Raw genomic sequence first — 18,294 nt, forward strand, 5'->3', positions numbered from 1 at the left:
CCAGTAAGGCATAACCAGGGCTGAATGGCATCGGACTTATCAAAATACAGGAGGACTTTTATAATTGAAAAATGTCTGTAGTCTAATGCCAACCTAGAGCAAGGAATGCCACAAGTTAAACTTTGGGTAACGATCATCCACTTGAAAAAGTTTTGTTGCGTTTGTTCCCTGGGCAGCATCAAATGAGTAAAGGATATACTTAGCTCAGTGTTTCAGCTCATGCATGGACTGAGCCAGAGCCTTGATTCTGGAGGACAAGTGACTTTCTCACTTCCTCAGTATAAAATGGCTTCACAGAAACACTCCTGCAAACTGCCAGTTGCATCCAAAATTGCCCTGTCTACGTCTGAAGTATCTGCAGAATACTTTTAGGGGATTTTTTTTTTTTTTTTTTTTTTTTTTAGGGATTCCCCTCATTTCTGTAGAGGACTTTGTGGAGGGTTTTTTTGTTTGGTTGCTTTTTCTACCATGTCAGTGAACAGGGAGACCTGACAGGAGCTCTCAAAATCACTGTGGAGACCCTACAAGTGTGTTTATGGATTGTATGGAGATTAAAACATAGTCCATTCCCTGCATCCATTCTGGTATGCCTACTGGCTCTGTAAAGAGATTACGACAGGTTTTTCTTTGTTTCAACCTCTAAATATTTCCACAGCCACTGAGCTCCCAGCTTGTGTGACTTCACTCATGTTATTAACTTCTCTGGCTGCTTCATGTGGCTGTTGTGAGTCACCATCAGCTATTGGAAGTCTCCCATAAAATCAATGCTGAATAGAAGTTTTTCTTACAGTTACTATTTTCTCTGTGGCATCCTTCCAAATTTTTATGATTTATCTGTACAGAAAAATTTTAACAATATTTTATTATAAATGTTGTTAGCATTGTCAATCTTGTTTATACTATAGAGTCAGTGCAAGGAATTATATATGTGTGTTTCCTCCTCGTATTGAAGCACATGTCACTCTGAGACATGCATACCCAGTAAGTCTCCTTTTCCTTATGACCATTTCTTAATTAGAGTGTAATAAGCTTATACAGCTTATCAGAAATAAGATCCTTTTCATTCTGGGGCTTTCCATCTGAAATAAATTAACTGTTTTATTTCTGTGAAATCAGGGGACTTTTGGTTCTCAGCCATACTAACTGACACCTGGATTGAAGAAAAAAAAAAAAAAAAAGAGAGAGAGAAAGAAAAAATTGCAGTACATTGACTTTTGGGTGCTGATGGTGATGCTTCCTGTGTCTAATGTTCAGTTGTGCAGGAAATGTGTTCATCATGCACCATCTGGGAAACGCACACGTTTCTGATTACCAACTCACATTTTTATGCAGTCGCATACAGATGCACTGAACCAGTGCATTGTTTCTTGTGCATTATTAAGCAAAAAAATGTGAGAACAGGGCCTGAGGTAGTGGGGTGTGAAGTAGAGTTTGAGTGTTTTCACTGTGAACATGGAAATGTGATATGTGAGCACAACACAAGCTTAGCTTTTGAAATTTGTAGGCTTCAGTTTCACTTGAATCTTAATGGAGAAAAATTGGATGCTTTTTCTCTCTTACTGTTCTAATAGATGGTAAAATTCTGTATCCTTCACTTTTAAAATAACAAACGGTTTGATTGAACACAGACAGCAAGCTAAAACTCTTGGTTTCCATTTTGAAAATGTTTTTAGGCACTTTTAAACAGGAAAAATACTACCAAAGAATTAAGTGGAGTTATGCTGATAGAGACTTTTCTGTAGAATTACAAACAGTTTCAACTGTCTATTTTGTACACGGTGTTACAAATTTCTTAGTTGAATTATCACATCAGTGCAGGCTCAAATACAGCTTTCACTTTGACCAAAAATAGTCATCACAGGAATGGGTTCATCCAAAGATTGCCTTGTTACTGGAAGCCACTCCAGACACAAGAAGGGTCTGTCCTGACACTCAGGAAAACAAGTAGATATATCAGGCAACTATCTTGGCTAAGCAGGAAACTCACAACAGAGCTCAGATTTATATATAAAAAAAAAAAAGGCAGTGTACAGGGTATGGAAGAACAGACAGGTTACAAAGGAGGAATTTAGAAACACCCAGGGCTGTGGTGATGGCTGTTGGGAGGCATCCTAAGAGGGGAGTTCTCAAGAAAATGAAAACAGGCTCTCACAACGGTGTGTGGTAGGAAGATGAGACAACCAGTACAAGTTGGCATAAGAGCAGTTCATGGATATACGGAAAACCTTTTTTCCCCTTAAGGACAGTCAAGCAGTGGAGCAGGCTGCTTGGGAGGGCTGGGCTACCTCCATCATTGAAGATTTTCCAGACCAGACTGGATAAAGCCCTGAGCAATCTGGTCTAAGCTCATAGCTGATCCTGCTTAGAACCAAGGGATTGGACTAGAAACCTCCTGAGTTCCTTTCCAACCTGATTATCCTGAGATCCTATCTATAACTAATGAATGAATGCCACACTATAGAATTCTAATTCAGTTAGAAGAGTCCTGCTTGGGAAAGAATGGTAATTGTAGAAATTGATACAGGTTTCCAGCTTGACTTTTTTGAACGAGAACCACATATCGAAAGTGCATCATTCAAATTACCATTTCCTCGCTCCCCCTCTGAAAATACTTGCCTAGTATATAGGTGAAATAGCAGAAAATTACTTCAAAAAATGGGAAAATTGAAGATAGCTGCATAGACTCAATTTAAATATATAAAGATTTAAACGTTAAATGTTTTCTGTGATGTTCTCTTAGAACCAGCTCTGTTTGTGATGAACCAGGGAAGGAAGAGAGTTTAGTTCTATTTCCTGTCACTTACTTTGAATCTACTGTCTACTTTGAATTATCAGGTATTAGAATGCATGCAACAGAAAGACTTGAATTTCCTCATAATTGTCATACTTGCTGTTTTATGTGGGAACTTAGCACTTTACAAGCTGTACTACAGGGACAGACCCTATCCATCCTATTAGTCTACATCCCTGCCCTTCCATAAGCCTTGCACTTGGCACATCCTGATAGTACAGCTGAATCTTTGATTTCCCTGATGCTCAAGAAGGTTGTTTCCTGCCAACCACGCTGCTTCCCTTGATCCATTTGACCTCTAAGGCAAAGCCAGTCCTGCTGCTGATCGCACAGTGAAAAACTGCTGCAGTGCCTTACGAGTTTGCACACTCATTCCTGCAGAGCTTGGGCTGGCTGTGAAAAAGCTGATGTGCTAATAATATTTAAATAGTTGCTGCTGCATGCATAGGAGCTGCAAAGGGAGCACTGAAAGGGAGGAGGATGAAATGAGGAGAAGGAAAGGTATCTGAGGATTTGGAGAATCTCCAGATGCTTGAGGAAAAGATGTAGCTAACCCTGGACAATGAAAATACTAGGAAGTTCTAATTTAGTCTCAGGAAGGGTTTTGACTAGCAGGGTAACTAGTGTCAGTTTAGTTTAACAAGGAAGAAGCCTGTAAGAAATTGTATCCAGAGATTAGTGGTCAATGGCTCCATGTCCAGATGGAGATCAGTGACGAGTGTCCCTCAGGGGTCTGTGTTGGGACCAGTATTGTTTAGTATCTTCATCAATGAGATAGTGGGGGTCGAGTGCACCCTCAGCAAGTTTGCAGATCATACCAAGCTGAGTGGTGCTTTGACATGCCTGAGGGATGGGATGCCATCCAGAGGGACCTGGACAAGCTCAAGAAGTAGGCCCATGTGAACCTCACGATGTTCAACAAGCCCAAGTGCAAGGTCCTGTATCTGGGTTGGGGCAACCCCAGTATTAGTACAGGCTGGGGGATGGAGGGATTGAGAGCAATCCTGCAGTGAAGGACTTGGGGGTAGTGAAGGATGAAAAGCTGGACATGACTTGGCAATGTGTGCTCACAGCCCAGAAAGCCAACTGAATCCTGGCTTCCATCAAAATAAGCATGACCAGCAGGTTGAGGGAGGTGATTCTGTCTCTGCTCTGGTGAGACCCCACCTGGAGTACTGTGTCCAGCTCTGGGGTCCTCAGTTCAGGAAAGACATCGATGTGTTGGAACAAATCCAGAGGAGGGCCACAAAAAAGATCCGAGGGCTGGAGCACCTCTCCTATGAAGACAGGCTGAGAGAGTTGGGATTGTAGATACCCCATCCCTGGAAACATTCAAGGTCAGGTTGGATGGGGCTCTGAGCATCCTGATCTAGTTAAGATGTCCCTGCTTATTGCAGGGGAGAGTTGGACTACATGACCTTTAAAGGTCCTTTCCAACCCAAACCATTTTATGATTCTATGAAATGTCTTTGTTAGCGTGGCTGCTGCTTGTGAACTGCTGGCACCTCTGCATTTGGGGAAATCCAGCTACCAGTGGTTGGCATATCATTCCTGGGAAGAATGTGGGCAAAGGCATTATTACAATGTAAGTCTACTATGTTTCTTTGAAAACCAAGCTCCTCTTTGATCACATACTTTTTAGTTAAAACAAGTTATTTGTAACAAAAAAGTGGTTTAATTTTTATTTGGCAAGACAAATATTCCTGAATGTATTCCCCCATGCTACCAGTGCCTGTGCTTGGCACCTATTTTCAGGCATGCATCATTCAGGATGCCAGTCTGAACACTAGCAAAGTCTTTGATCTGTGAGTTTGATTAAGTACAGCCTAATCCTTCACATCCCTTCTCCTTGCAGAGTTAGGAACAGAGCTTATGTAGGTGCCCACAGTTTTATTAAAATGGCTGTCTGCTTCTTTGGGTCCCTAAGTATCTGGCTCCTCTCTAAAGAGTGCAGGAAATGTCTCTAATTCGCATCTAAATTACAGCATATAGAAAGATGGGCCTTTGTCATTCAAAACCACTGTACAGTTCCTGACTAATTATCTGGAAGTCTACAGACCTTGGCTGGTACGAGTACTGAATATAATCTTTGTTCAAAAGAGGAGCTGTCATACCCTCAGAATGGATTTTCCTAATACCTGTCGTTATTAAAACACAAAGTAACTACCATGTCCTATCAGTTCCCCACCTGTGGTGAAAACTAATTATTTCAGCCTTGTTTCTGTGACTTCCATAGATGATTAAAACAGCCATTTCTGCAATGTGGGCTATACGCTGGCAGGTCTGGAATTCCCCATCGACTGTGTGTAGTACATGTCAGTACTGTAAACCAGGTGAGTTCTAATATTTGTGACCATTTCCCTTTAATTTTGAAATGAATTTGAAGATGAACAGAAGAAAATTCAGTGTGCAAACCAAGATAACCAAATCTGGAGGGAAGGTTTCGTATGAGCAGCAGGAAACGGAACCCGCTGAGTTTCATGACAATAATAGTTTTGCTATTAACTGCTGAGCTTTTTTGTGCTGCTCTGAGTTACTCTGAAAGCAGTCATCAAAGCTTTGATATATGTTCTTCTAACCTCGGCCTGAGAAACGGGGCCTGGAAACCACAGGATAGCAGCTCCCTTAGAAAGACAGTTTTTCTATTGGTTGGCAGTGCCTACCTAGGCAGTGTAAAAGGAAGCAAACAAGACTTTTTTCAATCTTTCTGTCTTAAGAGAGTGTAAGATATTTCTAAAAACAGGTGTGGGTAGGTATATGTATATATAACTTTACATTATCTCTAATATCCCTTTAAATGCAACAGTAGAATGGCTCTTTTCTTTCCATACATGACATGTAACATTAGAACGTTTGCTGCAGATCTGATGAAAACATAGCTGTTAGGAAATATTTGTAGATCTTTACATGTGTTTTATTATTAGTGTTACTTGAAAGTGACTTTGCAACTTCCAAGTCCACTCAGACAGTTTACTCTTGGTTTTCTTTTAAACCTTCTCTGTCCTCTTTAACGCTCAAGCAACATATTGGAACATCCTGTATTCAGTGACACAGAAGCACTGGACCAGTATTGGTGTCACAGCTAGAAAATAAGAGCGACTTAATAGATAATTATTCTGTACAGAAGCACAGGTCTGACTTCTCAAATTGTTTAGGAACAGGTTACACCCTTCAGTTTTACCATAAACTCAATTAAGGTTGGAATATCCACAATAAGTGGAATTTTCCAGGTATGACTTTCTCAATTTTTTTAAGTTTGTTAATGCCCTTGAAATCCTAACACTATATTTGTTTTTCTGAAAACTGCAGAAGAGTCCTCCAACTATTCACTCTTAATAAAAAAAAAAAAAATCAAGCCAGGTAATAATGCAGCTTGAATTAAAGTCAGCGGAGCTAGACTGATCAATGCCAAAAATCTCTCCCTTCATTGTAATGGTAACAGACACTTCCCTCAGCTTGGAAGCTTTTTTTCTTTCTTTTTAATTGTCACTTCCTTTCTCTCATTACTGTTATTCAGGAGGAGGAAACTCAGTAACAAATTTATAGTGGGTTTTTTTGCTCTGTTAAAAAGGAAAAGAGTGTGGAGCAAAGGTTTCCTTGAGTCTTTAATATAAAGGTTGGGGCCTAAGGACCAAAATAAGTAAAGACAAGAAGTCAGCAAATAAGAAAGCTAACTTCAGAGCTGAATAATAAATAACAGTCTTCACTTGCACCAGAAGGACCCAGATTAGTAACTGAAGATTATCAATAAAATTTCTCCTACCACTGGAAAATGGCAGGATTTTTCCTACTTTATTGTTGTCTTCCTCTAGTGAATTGCCATGTCATCCCACTTATTTTTCAGATGATTATTGGTTATGAATAATTTTTTTCATGGATTCTTTCCCATGGGAAAATTTTTTCTATTGTAATGATTTTGCTTGGTTAAATTTGTTTAGGATCTTGAAAGTGGCAGATTCCCCCTCACGTAAACAAACATTGCTGCTTTGAAAATGACAAAACAAGGATGTCTTACTGCTGGGGAAAAAGGTGTAACCTGACATTCTGCTTGGCTTGGCCACTCTAACTTTGGCCATCAAGGATGCTATAAGCAGAATATACTAAACAGAAAGCTACAACAAACCTTGATGAATATTTAGTACATCTTTACTGTATTCTCATGTTTCAAGCAAATCAACCTCTAAGGCCATAAGAAAAGAGAGAGAGACCTAACAACATTTACTTGCGTCATTTGGAGTTCAAAATACTGTTTGCATATTGTTCTTTTTTTAACTTGCTTTTCTCTCCTATTGTAGTGAGATTTGGTTTTTTACAAGCCAACCTCTCTTTGATTCCTCTTACGTTCATTGAATAACCAGCACCACTTTCACTTGTCATCTGGTTTAGTCTCACTGTGTGTTGCTATGGAACAGTCCAAATATTAGGGAGCTGTGGTATAACAGAGCCCAAGGCTCCATGTGGTTTCCAGTCACAGAACAAAACAATTGGAAAAATATGATCTCAGAACCCAAGAAACTATCACAGACCTCAAAACACTGCAACTCATGGAATATATAGTTCACAAAGCTTATGGTTGTATTATTGAATGAGGGTGCTGTTTACCTGATCTATCAGTTGACAGGCTCAGTTCAAGACCAGAAATGTTTTCAGACTATTCTGTATTTCTGCAAATGTCATTTCTGTGAATTTTACTTTCTCGCTTTCACTGGCTCATACTCACACCTGTTTCCTTTTTGCCTAACTTTTGTTATACCTTGAATTCATAAAGAAGTTCTTCAGGGATTTCTTCTCCGAAGACAGACAACCACAAGACTCAACTCAGCACTGTATACGCTTCTTGCATTTTCAAGAAATGAAGTGAGGACTAATTGTAAGACAAAGCAGCAAATAATATAATTGCCTTAAAAAAATGTTTTTATGTATGTATCACCCTGGACTTGTAGTTTATCTGGATGTTTTTTTCCTTATGATCATCCACTCTCGCTTCTCATCTTCTGTCTATGAAGCATCTCTGTCAGTGCTAAAGACACTGTTCAGCTCAACCTTTCTATCATGTTATTGCTGCGTGTGAACTTCAAGAAGATGGCAGAAGGACTGTGGCTGAGATGACTGAAACAAAGGAGCTGGTAAGAAAGAAAAAAATAAAGGAAAAAGAGAGGGCACTTTTCCCATGCAACCTCCATCTGTGCTGTGGAATGAGAGTCCAAATCCTGTACAGGATCAACAGACTTTAGTGAGATGAGGAAGAAGCTGTTACATGCATTTTCTCCCTGAACTTGATAGCAGAGTTTAGCTTAAAATTTACTCATGTTCACAGAAGATTTCCATGAAAAGAACAGAAAGCCCAAAACTTGCCAAGGATATGTAAAAGGAGGTTTTAGAAACAAATGGCTCATAATTTTAAACTTCTCAGTCTTTTGAGGGTGGTAGCATGATCTGCTTGTAACCATACATTGGCTCCAGGAGGGATACAGAAAACCCAGCCTGCACAAACCTATTCGTTCTAGAGTTAATACCAAAGCTGTAATGAATTCCTATCTTTTTTCACGTGATCTGAGGCATGCTGCTTGACTCTCAAAAACACCTGAAGCAGTTGTGGCCACCAGTGCATCTGCAGCTGCTATCCCTAGGGGTTGGCAAAAGGAAACCACTTCAGAATGAGTGGTTTTCCGCTGTCTATGCAATGTTTATCAGCCTTTTTCAAAAGGTAACTGATTCCTTTTCACTGTTACAATAGCCAACAAGATGTGGTAGGGAGGGCATATCTGAGATTTAGGACAAACCCAAAGCCATGATTCTTCAGAATAAACTTGGAAATCTGTCACTTCTACAGAATATCTGCATAGCAGTATCTTGCTGATTCACATCCCCCTTCTCTACTTCCCTGTACATAAATGAGCCCAACTGCCTTTGGTTGGGATTTCTGCTGAGCAGCCAGCATATTGCAGAATGTTTTAGGCAGGGGGTAGATGAGGAAGTTTTATGCAGCATTCACAAAACTGTAGGATGATCTGAAAATACAAAATTAGCAACCGTTAAGAACTCACCCTGACAGTGAAAAGGCACTGATCTTATTTCAAAAGCATATAAAAGGAAGTCACTTGGCCATAGGCTCTAAGAAATCTGTAGCACTGCTAGAGTAGCATTAGGAAGCTTATTCATAATTCTTAGTAAACAGACTTGGAATTTTTCAGTGTATATTTTTATTAGAAAGTTGTAGTTAAAAAACAATACTTCATAGAATTGCACCCATATTAATGAGAACTTTCTAAACATCATTTTTAAGGAAATAAATTTTCCTGGTTCATTATGAAAGATCCAACTCGGTCAATGGCCTCTTGCTTCAGGCTCACCACGGATCTCTGCAAGGTTCATCCTCATGCCTCTGCTCTGCTGGATGCTTTCAATTTTCTAGATGTGCTTCCTATCAGTTGATCTGGGAAAGTCTCTTTTGTCTCTTTTTTTTTAATTTTTTTAATTCCCTTAGCAATGCAAACACGTGCATTACAAGCTCACATCCTTCTTCTTTGGTACAGGTTTCCCTATTTGCACACACCTCCTGTTAGAGCTGTGGGTAGCCCAGCTTTACATATATGCCTGCTCCTCCCTATGCCTGATAATCCCCGTGCCGGTGAGAAAACTACCGAGGTCACATACAGACACCCAGGTGTGGATCCCTGCTGCTGCACCCTGTACCATCGCTGCCCTGTCTGGGTGCAGGCTGCTTGTGACGCCAGCAGGGAGGATGTTCTGCCTGGCCTTGGCAGAGGTCATGGTGTCAGAGGAGTGATGTCAGTGTCAACCTAGTTTTGACTGCTGCTGATTACGCTCAAAGGCCTCTCCTCCCAGTGGCAAATTTACGTGCTTTTTTCCACTGTTGAACCCGGCTGATGGTGATTGTTTTTCTCTTTACATGATCAATTTTGAGCAAATGCATTGCAAACGTTCTTATTTTAACATGCTATCCAGACCAAAGCGTGGGCCATGCAGACACACCCACAAGGAACACTAAATAATATCATGTTTGCCCTTGAGTAGAATGGGAACGTATTTGGAAGCTATTTTGCAGTAAAAAGGCAGAATGGTGCCCTCTGAGACCTGCTACATTAATAAGCTTTCCTGATTACTGAGGATAAGTTCACTAAGTACTTGTAGGCAGTAAAGAATTTCAGAAGCCAATGTGAGTGCAGAGACGAGATGCATTAAGCTCCTCGCTACATTGATGCGGTCATTTTGTTTTAGCTCAAAGCATGAGGAAGTTGCAAACATCTGTGGGAGAAGAGGTAAATTTTCTGTTTGGTTGCCTCTATTGTCATAAACCCTCAGACACAGGCTTTGATCCAGTACTATCAGGCATGGTGGTAGCTACTACTGTTAGCACACTTATGTAAGTAAAGGTGGATGTACAAACCTCTTGTGATCTCTGTCTCCGTTCCAAGGTGCTGGTCACGGGTAGTCCTGGGTCCTCAAGGTCTGGGAATAACAGGATTTGGTTTTAGCACTAGGGAGCTGGAGGAGGGGCAGTAAGTGCTGGATAGCCATAAACAATTTGTGTAATTTATTTGACATAGAGTTCTAGTTAGCTGCTGACTGTGAGATACATAGATGTATATTTTACATAGTGGAAAGAGAGAAAAAACATCTTTTTTTTATTCCTGAGTAGGACTTAAGTGAAATATTAAGGGAATCATAGCAAAGAGGTCTGGACACTGTGTAATTCTAAAGCATATTGATCTTAAGTCCCGTCATGTATCGGTCTACATTTGCAATGCAAAAAGGTAATTTGTGAATTCCTGGAACAACTGTTGGTTTGATAATGTGGGATACGCCTAGTGTGACTACTGCTACAGGTTTAAAAAAACAAACAACAACAAAAAAAGCTAGATGCTGCTATATTCTTTGAGCGTTGACCTAAAGAACTTGAACTCAGTTGCTTTTTGATTGACTTTTTCCCTAAATTGTAGTATCTTTGACATTTTGCGAAGAAAAAAGTATCCAAAAGTGGAGATTCTTGCACAAACAGGGTCGTAGATTCTATATAGTAGTAGTCTTAAATTGGCTAGGTTTTGTGGGTGCTGTTGTCACACATGAGGCTGCAATATTTCAGATCTCATTCTGTTTTCAAAGAGAATTTGTCAAATGCTTTGTGTAGCCCTACACTTTGACTCTTTGCAAATTATTTTAACTTTAAACATTAACATAATTAAAGGAAGATGATATGAGCCTACTTATAGAAACCTACGGATAGATGCCTGCCAACCTTTGCAAAACATCATCATATGATATTTGACTTTGTCTAGTTCCAGTTTTGAGCAGAAGTGTTGAAGGATGTTACTTGCCCTTTGTAAGATGAGGTTTTGATCCTTACTGGCACTTTTTTGCATGGAATAGCCTGTGAAATCTGGTAATGTGCTCTAACACTTTAATTTTATTCCTCCTTTATACTTTCTGGGGTTTTGCAGACTTTTTTTGTTGGTTTGGGGTTTTCTTGCCTTTGTCACAGAGTTGTCTGCTGTTGCTTCTCCTTTGACTCATAGAAGATACCAAACAGTAGTATTCTACAACCTGTTGAGTTCAGTATCCTATCAGTTCACTAGATGCAGCCATGCACCTGACTAAATATTAAAGCAGATTAAAGACATTTGGAATTGGTGAAAATATGGCCTTGTGGAGACATGAAAGAGGACAGAAGATCAGCTTGCCACCTCAAAACAATTAGAGGAATTTGAACTTGTATATTTTGAATTCAAATACATTTTGCCTGGTTTTATTTAGCTCACAACTATCGTGCTATAGATAAAGATTCATTATATCAGCTAGACACAATTTCATTTCTGAAGAGCACGCTGCATATATGTTACTAGAATATTAGATTGGCAGATATGCAGCTTTGTGCTTCAATGGATTTTAATCTGTATGTTGGTCACGTATCAGCAGTATTTGCTGCTACAGCAGTGAGAACAGTACATGACAGAGAACAGGAGAAGGAAGTAGATCAAATGTTAGGGACAAAAATAGCTGAGAAGTCATGTCAGAGTGATTGGAAGATAGAGCATGGGGGGTTTTTTTCATGTTGAAGGATGTATAAAGAGAAGGCGGTTTCCCACCACCATAAAGTGGTGATCTGTTTAAATAAGTTTCATTGCCAGCAATATCTGGGGTCTTGTGGTTATGGGATGACACTTAAGCAAACTGGGTCTGACTTCTGGGTCTACCATGGATTTCCTGTGTGAGTTAGAGCAAAACTTAGTCTTTCTGGGTTCATATCAGTTGCCCAGGCATAGGTGTCTGCTCCCATATGACAATATAGTAGGGTGTCTGGAAAGTCTAGGCAGCACTGGCCAGTATGACACAGGACCTGTGGGAGCCCCATGGTCTTCTGAGGTGATGACACGTGAGGGGATGTCAGATGGCGTTATATCACTATGTGTGAGCAACTGAATTGACTCATCCATCTTTTTTGACACCTGTAAAATGAGGGAAGGAGTAGTTGCTTCTTGCTCAACTTCACTTCTGTCCTCCCTGCTGAGATTGTAAAACAAGCTCTCCAGAAGCTATACATGATATAAAGAGACTGCGTGACCTTAACATTCCAGCAGTCTTTTCCTGAGCATTCACAAAACTAATTTAATTTCTTAATAGCAGAGAGAAAAAAACAAACCTCAAACCTTGTTATTGTTAATAGAGGTTTGACAGACAGAATAGTAATGTTGTATTCATGAAAAATTAAATTTCGAGTAGCAGGGTGTGAATATGGGCTCTCACTTTATTCACTTAAAGGGGAGATTTTTTAAAGTTCTTTAATCGTTATCAATTTAAACTTATTAGCAGTATAAAAAGAAATCCTTTTTTTCTTTTTTTCAACTTGGTGTGTCACAATTTGCCATCCTTGGTCAGTATGGTGAGAGGTTTTGTCCTGTTTCCATCTGCTTTGGACACTGGAAGACTCTAGTGCTGTGCTTTGTCCTTTCCAAGCATCGAACGCCTCTTCTGCGAACCACAGAGAAATCTTCCTTCCCACCTTCAGTCCGGGGCATAGTGAGGGAATGGAGTCACAGCCCTAGATCTTGTAAATCATTGCAAGGAAGGCAGGACCTGTAACCATTCATACAGACAAATGAAAAAGTAGAAAGCACTTACACTTGTTTTGGCCACTGATAAGCTAAGTGGCAAGAACAGAAGTCAGAAGAAAGGATTTGTATGGCATTTAGCAAATGTGCTGTAGGTAGTAGAACAATCTAGGTCCAAAAAGAAACTTGTTAAGGAAAAAGTTTAAAATGTCCCTTGGCACAGTTTCATGGAGCAAAGACTAATTTTGAGTTTTATTATCAGAATGTTAGGATTTCTGCATGTCACATAGCCCCAAGCTAAGAGCTAGTGTTTACAGGGGAGTTTTGTTCAGTTTAAATACGCCCAGCCTGGGACAGGAAAGCTCAACTCAAAAGGTTATTAGTCCAACCTAATGTGGATCTGAAGTGAATTGATAAGTTTTATGAAGCTGTCAAAGGTACTTGGCCTGGGTTTGACTGGATTTTTCTAAGTGATTTGCTCACAGCACGGATAGCCAAAGCACACAGATTTATTTTTTTTTTTTGGCAGTTTCAGACAGACTGACCCCGCATCGCAGATTAGTTTTCTTTTGGGGGCACACCTTTTAAAATGTTTTCTCTTTTTACTTTATTGCAAAAAAAGTAGTTGCAATTAAATAATAATTAAATACTATTAGATAATTAGATAATTAAAACCAGAAAAGTATTTTTCTTCCTTGTTTCCTTTTTTACATCTTTATGTATGTAATATGACCATCTACTGCTTTCCTTATTTTACACTCTACTGTTTCACTTAAAAGGTGAATGTAGAGAGATTCTGCTTCCTCCATACTCTTACAATGTCCTGAATGTGTTCTGCCTACACAGCTTTTTTTTTTTTAATCTCACCATGAGATTACAAATATTGAGTGAAATGACTAACACGAGTCCCGACTGATTAGTCAATCTTTTAAGACGGAAGCAGAAGACTTCCACCCAGCACCACGCTACAGAGGAGACCAAACACGAAAAAGGAAATTGGCGACAAGCGGCCTGAAAAACTGCGTTAGAGACATACGTCCCACGTAACCACATGCCCTTGCCAGACAAATCTGGTCTTACGTACTGTCTCCTCACATGAATAAATCAACATATTTAATAGATCTTCATTACATCTTTTGGTACTATTTTTTTCAGTTATGCTATATGTCATTTTCTAAAAAGAACTTCTGTTTACTCATAGTGTGGGGAGTTGTAGTTCATGCTAGATATTAAAGCAATTAGAGGGTGTATTTTCAGTGTATGTAATTCAGTTTTTCATGACAAGACTATTCCCCTTAACTGACTTTAGCAAATATAACAACAGTTAATCATGAGAAAAAATGCTCTAACATATGTTAAAGACCTGGTCAAATTAATTTTTAATTCAGTTATTCTAAGGATGAAAAAAATTTTAAGCCTGACATTAAAATAAACATTTTCAATAATTTAAATGGTTATTTCTTTAAAATGCACCCATTATGGTTTTATTATTATAAGCCCAAGCTCAATCATGTAATCATGATTCATGAACACAAAATGTAGTATATACACGAAAGCATAAATGATCAATTTTTATTTTAAACTTCTATAATTCTAATTTGAAATTATTTCTACATGACAGTTGTGCAGTGAGACAAAATTTGTGTCTGTTTAGAGCATGGAGAGTGTGAGGAGGTTTGGTTGGTTGGTTTGGTTTGGTTTTTTACCAGACTAAAATTTGCAAAATTTCATGAAGTCTTCCTAACACCACTTCAACATGGGGAAAAATGTTTTGGTTAAATGAAATATTTTGATAAAAATAGTTAATAAAAAGCAAAGAAAATCTGAAGATAAAGGGGATTATACTCCCATCACAAATTAAGCAAATGTTTGCCAGCGCCCCATCAAGCCTTCCATCTCCAGAGCCCCATCTACTTCCATCTATACTTTTTTCTGGAAAAGGTAAGGTCTTTGGGGGAATATTTATACAAGACCATAAAAGGAAATATTTTAGACTGATAGATACATTTTGAGTCTCCATACAAATCAGTAATTTAAAGAAAAAGAAAAATAAGAGACACCAAATACACTGTAGTGTCAGTTCTTGGACTTGAAAAGTCGATGCCTCCCTCCTTAGTTTCTCCTGTCTCCCTCCCCACAGAAGTACGGAAAGATTAAAAAAAACAGATTTTCACCAAGTCACAAAGGTCTTGGATTTTCTCTCCTTTCTCTCTCAACATAATATTTGCCATGTACCAAACCTCTATGTTACCGAAGGGTATAAAGGATTTCCTATGTGCACAGTGATGCATGCAGACTTGCTGAAGTACCTGTGAGCGCTTACCTCTGATAACACAAGTGGCTAAGAGATGGCCAGTATACTAAACTGATACAGGTTTTAATCTTACTAATAGGTCTATAGACACTATTAAGTTTACTAACTTTTACGGTGGACAAGACTACATAAAGGCTTAAAGAGAATGTCAAGCAGTCATTATGGGGGGGGGGGGGGTGTTAATTATACAGGATGGGCACAAGATTGTCCTGGTGAATAGAATTATGACTCCAGTTGTAGGTGAACTTAAAATTATGTGCATGCATTCTTTTCCGTATTAAATGCACCATAACTTGGTCATCTTTACATAGTTTTATATTAAACCCATAGTTTAATTTCTCACCTCAGATGATAAGGGAAAGATAAAGTTTCTAACAAATAAAATACCTTGGTAATACAACTTAGTTATGTTCCTGTAGCTGTTCAGCTCTCAGACCTTCAGCTGACTTCACTGGGATCTGCTAAAATGTAACTCTAGGAATGCTCCTTAATCAAGTTCATTAATCATTGGTATGATTTTCAAGTTCTTGCAAATCCTGTTGACAATGAAACAATACAACTGCCAGAAGCTTAAGACTGTTTCTAGCTGTTAATAGCAACCAGAATATATCATAGAATAAAGTTCCAACAGCCAGGGTGTTCTGTGTTTTCTCTCTTTGAGTATTATTTGATTAATGTTAGTACGCTCGGCTTGCACTTGCATTTAAAAAGATGTCAGATCAGAGAGATAATAAGCTCATAAAGTGCTTAAATAATACTTGCAAAAGAAATTCATACAATAGATTCAGAGATTTTAAACCCCCAAAAGACCTTGATGACCTAGTTTGACCTGCTGCAAAATAAAGGCTTTATAATTCTGTGCAAGTAAACCATTCTTTAGAATGCCATCGAATTTGGATTTAATGTCTCATGTCTTAACGTGGTGTTGTCATTAAAAGTGCGTGTCATTCTAGTTTGAACTTGTCGTGCTTTTGTATTTTTATTTTGATTATAGGCTGTGATAAAGTTACTTGTTGATTTGTCCCCTCCCTGGAAGTGTTCAAGGCCAGGTTGGATGGGGCTTTGGGCAACCTGGTCTGGTGGAGGCTGTCCCTGCCCATGGCAGGGGGGGTTGGAACTAGATGATCTTTAAGGTCCCTTCCAACCCAAACCATTCTGTGATAAATTAAACAGATTGAATTTTTGTTCTTTTACTAGTAAGGAGATTGCTGGACCTCAACCCTGGTTCTTTTTATATGCCCTTTAACTTTGGAAATGGTAGTTTTAAAACATGGAAATCAAAATTACGTGTGGGATGCTATTTATGGCTCACTTTGTATGCCAGAACATGGATACTTCTCTGTATGAATAATCAAAATACAAAAATGAACTTCCTAATCATATTTGGAATGCAGAAAATATGTGTGTGTATATATAATATATATTTTAATATAGTACAGATTTGGGGGTTATATATAGTCTGTTGGTCTGGAATCCACTCGCTATGGGTAATATGTGAACAGCTCCCGAATTAGAAAGAATGCAGTTTTGTACATAAAGAGCAGGAAGTTTTCTTTTTTTAATTCTGTAGACAACTTTTCAAAGGAAACTGCAGTTTAATTATCCACAGCACATGCATACATGGATAGCTGTTTGGAGATGGTCCTATTAATTTTTCAGTATTTGGAGATTTTACTGGGTAGCACATGTTTTTTGAACACATTTTTAACAAAATGTCTAACACATTTTTGACATTTTAACTGAAAACGTCTAACATATTTTTGAAAAAGGACACTTTCTCCTATATGCCAAAGTTGGAAAGAAGACTTCTCAATTTTCACTAGTCCTTTAAACAAGAAATCCCTTGTCCTGATTGTTAAGACACAGTCAGTGCAGGCTTTTGTTAGTTTGTAATGGGAGACTGCATAAATGCTGTCATTCCTTGGTGATAAAAGTGTCATCAAATCTTGTGGAATATGAAATCATGGAAGGACAGCTATAATCAGAAATGATTACATGCATTTCAAAACCTCTTCCTTGTCCAAAGAACCAGTGAGTGTGAGCCAGCTGACTAAATATAGGTGTATACTGTCACTGTAGGTCCCCTAAAATATTGAAGGTATAGGGCTGTCAGCTGTGACACTGAACCTGCAGATCTCTGCCCTTTTGAAATAGCAACTCAGGGCACACAGAATTCCCTTTCAGCATGTAAAATAGCACTAAATATCTTCGTTTAAAAATTTAAATCTTTCCCTGGATATTTTGGTAAGTAAAATAGAGTGATGGTCATTGTATTTTTAATCTAAGATTGAGTCTTGAGGTTGGTGTTCTGGGTCTTTGCTATTATTATCCCACAGTTCTGGCTGAATTTCAGCACTTGTGACTCTTCCTTTTTGGAAGCCTTTAACTGATGGTATCTAAAGACTGAACAGTCTCTTTTATGGAGCAGAGAAATCTATGTGTGTATAAAGCCTTGCTGTCCCCTGCTGGTAGTTAATGTAAACTTTAATTTTTTGAAACACCTTTCATAGAACCTTGTCTGAGCCCTCTTTCCTGCAAAGAACTGTTCTTTTTGTCTCTTTAAACCTTGGTAAAGTTTGTGTTTGTTTATTTTTGTGCCTGCACTTGAGTGATTTGGGACACTGAGGCAGAATCCTCAAAGCCAGTGCTTGCTGCTGTATGTAACCAGGACTAAAACCAGGTAAGAAAACAGGTCCTATTGCTGGATTATTTCTTCTTCATAAAGAGTGAGATTAATGAATTATCAAACTTGTTTCCCAAGGAAATGAAGCCTAGTTATCATGTTTTCTGTCTGCCCAGCCACCTTGCACAGAACTCTTTCAGCTTTTTGTAACTGAACTCGACAGAGGGGTGCAGGTGTGGTCCTTCTGGCTTTATGAAACTGGTGACTGGGCAGAGGAGGCTGGGTTTGACACACTGCTGACAAACAGCACGCGGTGTCTGCGTGCTGCTTCTGCCGTTCCTTGCCTTGCCAAGGTCTACGGGCAGTGGGAGGGACAAGGCGTGAAACGTAAGGGTTGTGGGCGTAAGAAATGGAGTTTTATGTAAGTGTGAGGTGGTAGGTGACAGCCAGGCAAGACTTTGTGATATTGAGAGTTGAAGGCACAAGTTTCCATAGG

The 18,294-nt window shown here is 39.0% G+C and overlaps 1 long non-coding RNA gene across 1 annotated transcript in view; it reads left to right on the forward strand.

The window, feature by feature from the left end:
- LOC142602784 (uncharacterized) overlaps nucleotides 1-18,294 on the forward strand; it is an 84,899-nt gene that overhangs the window by 49,529 nt on the left and 17,076 nt on the right. Inside the window, exon 3 of the long non-coding RNA XR_012836578.1 lies at nucleotides 5,028-5,124. This is a non-coding gene — a long non-coding RNA (uncharacterized LOC142602784). The remainder of the gene's footprint in view (nucleotides 1-5,027; nucleotides 5,125-18,294) is intronic.

The sequence above is a fragment of the Balearica regulorum genome, chromosome 8, assembly GCF_011004875.1.
Source record: "Balearica regulorum gibbericeps isolate bBalReg1 chromosome 8, bBalReg1.pri, whole genome shotgun sequence".
Lineage (NCBI taxonomy): Eukaryota > Metazoa > Chordata > Aves > Gruiformes > Gruidae > Balearica > Balearica regulorum.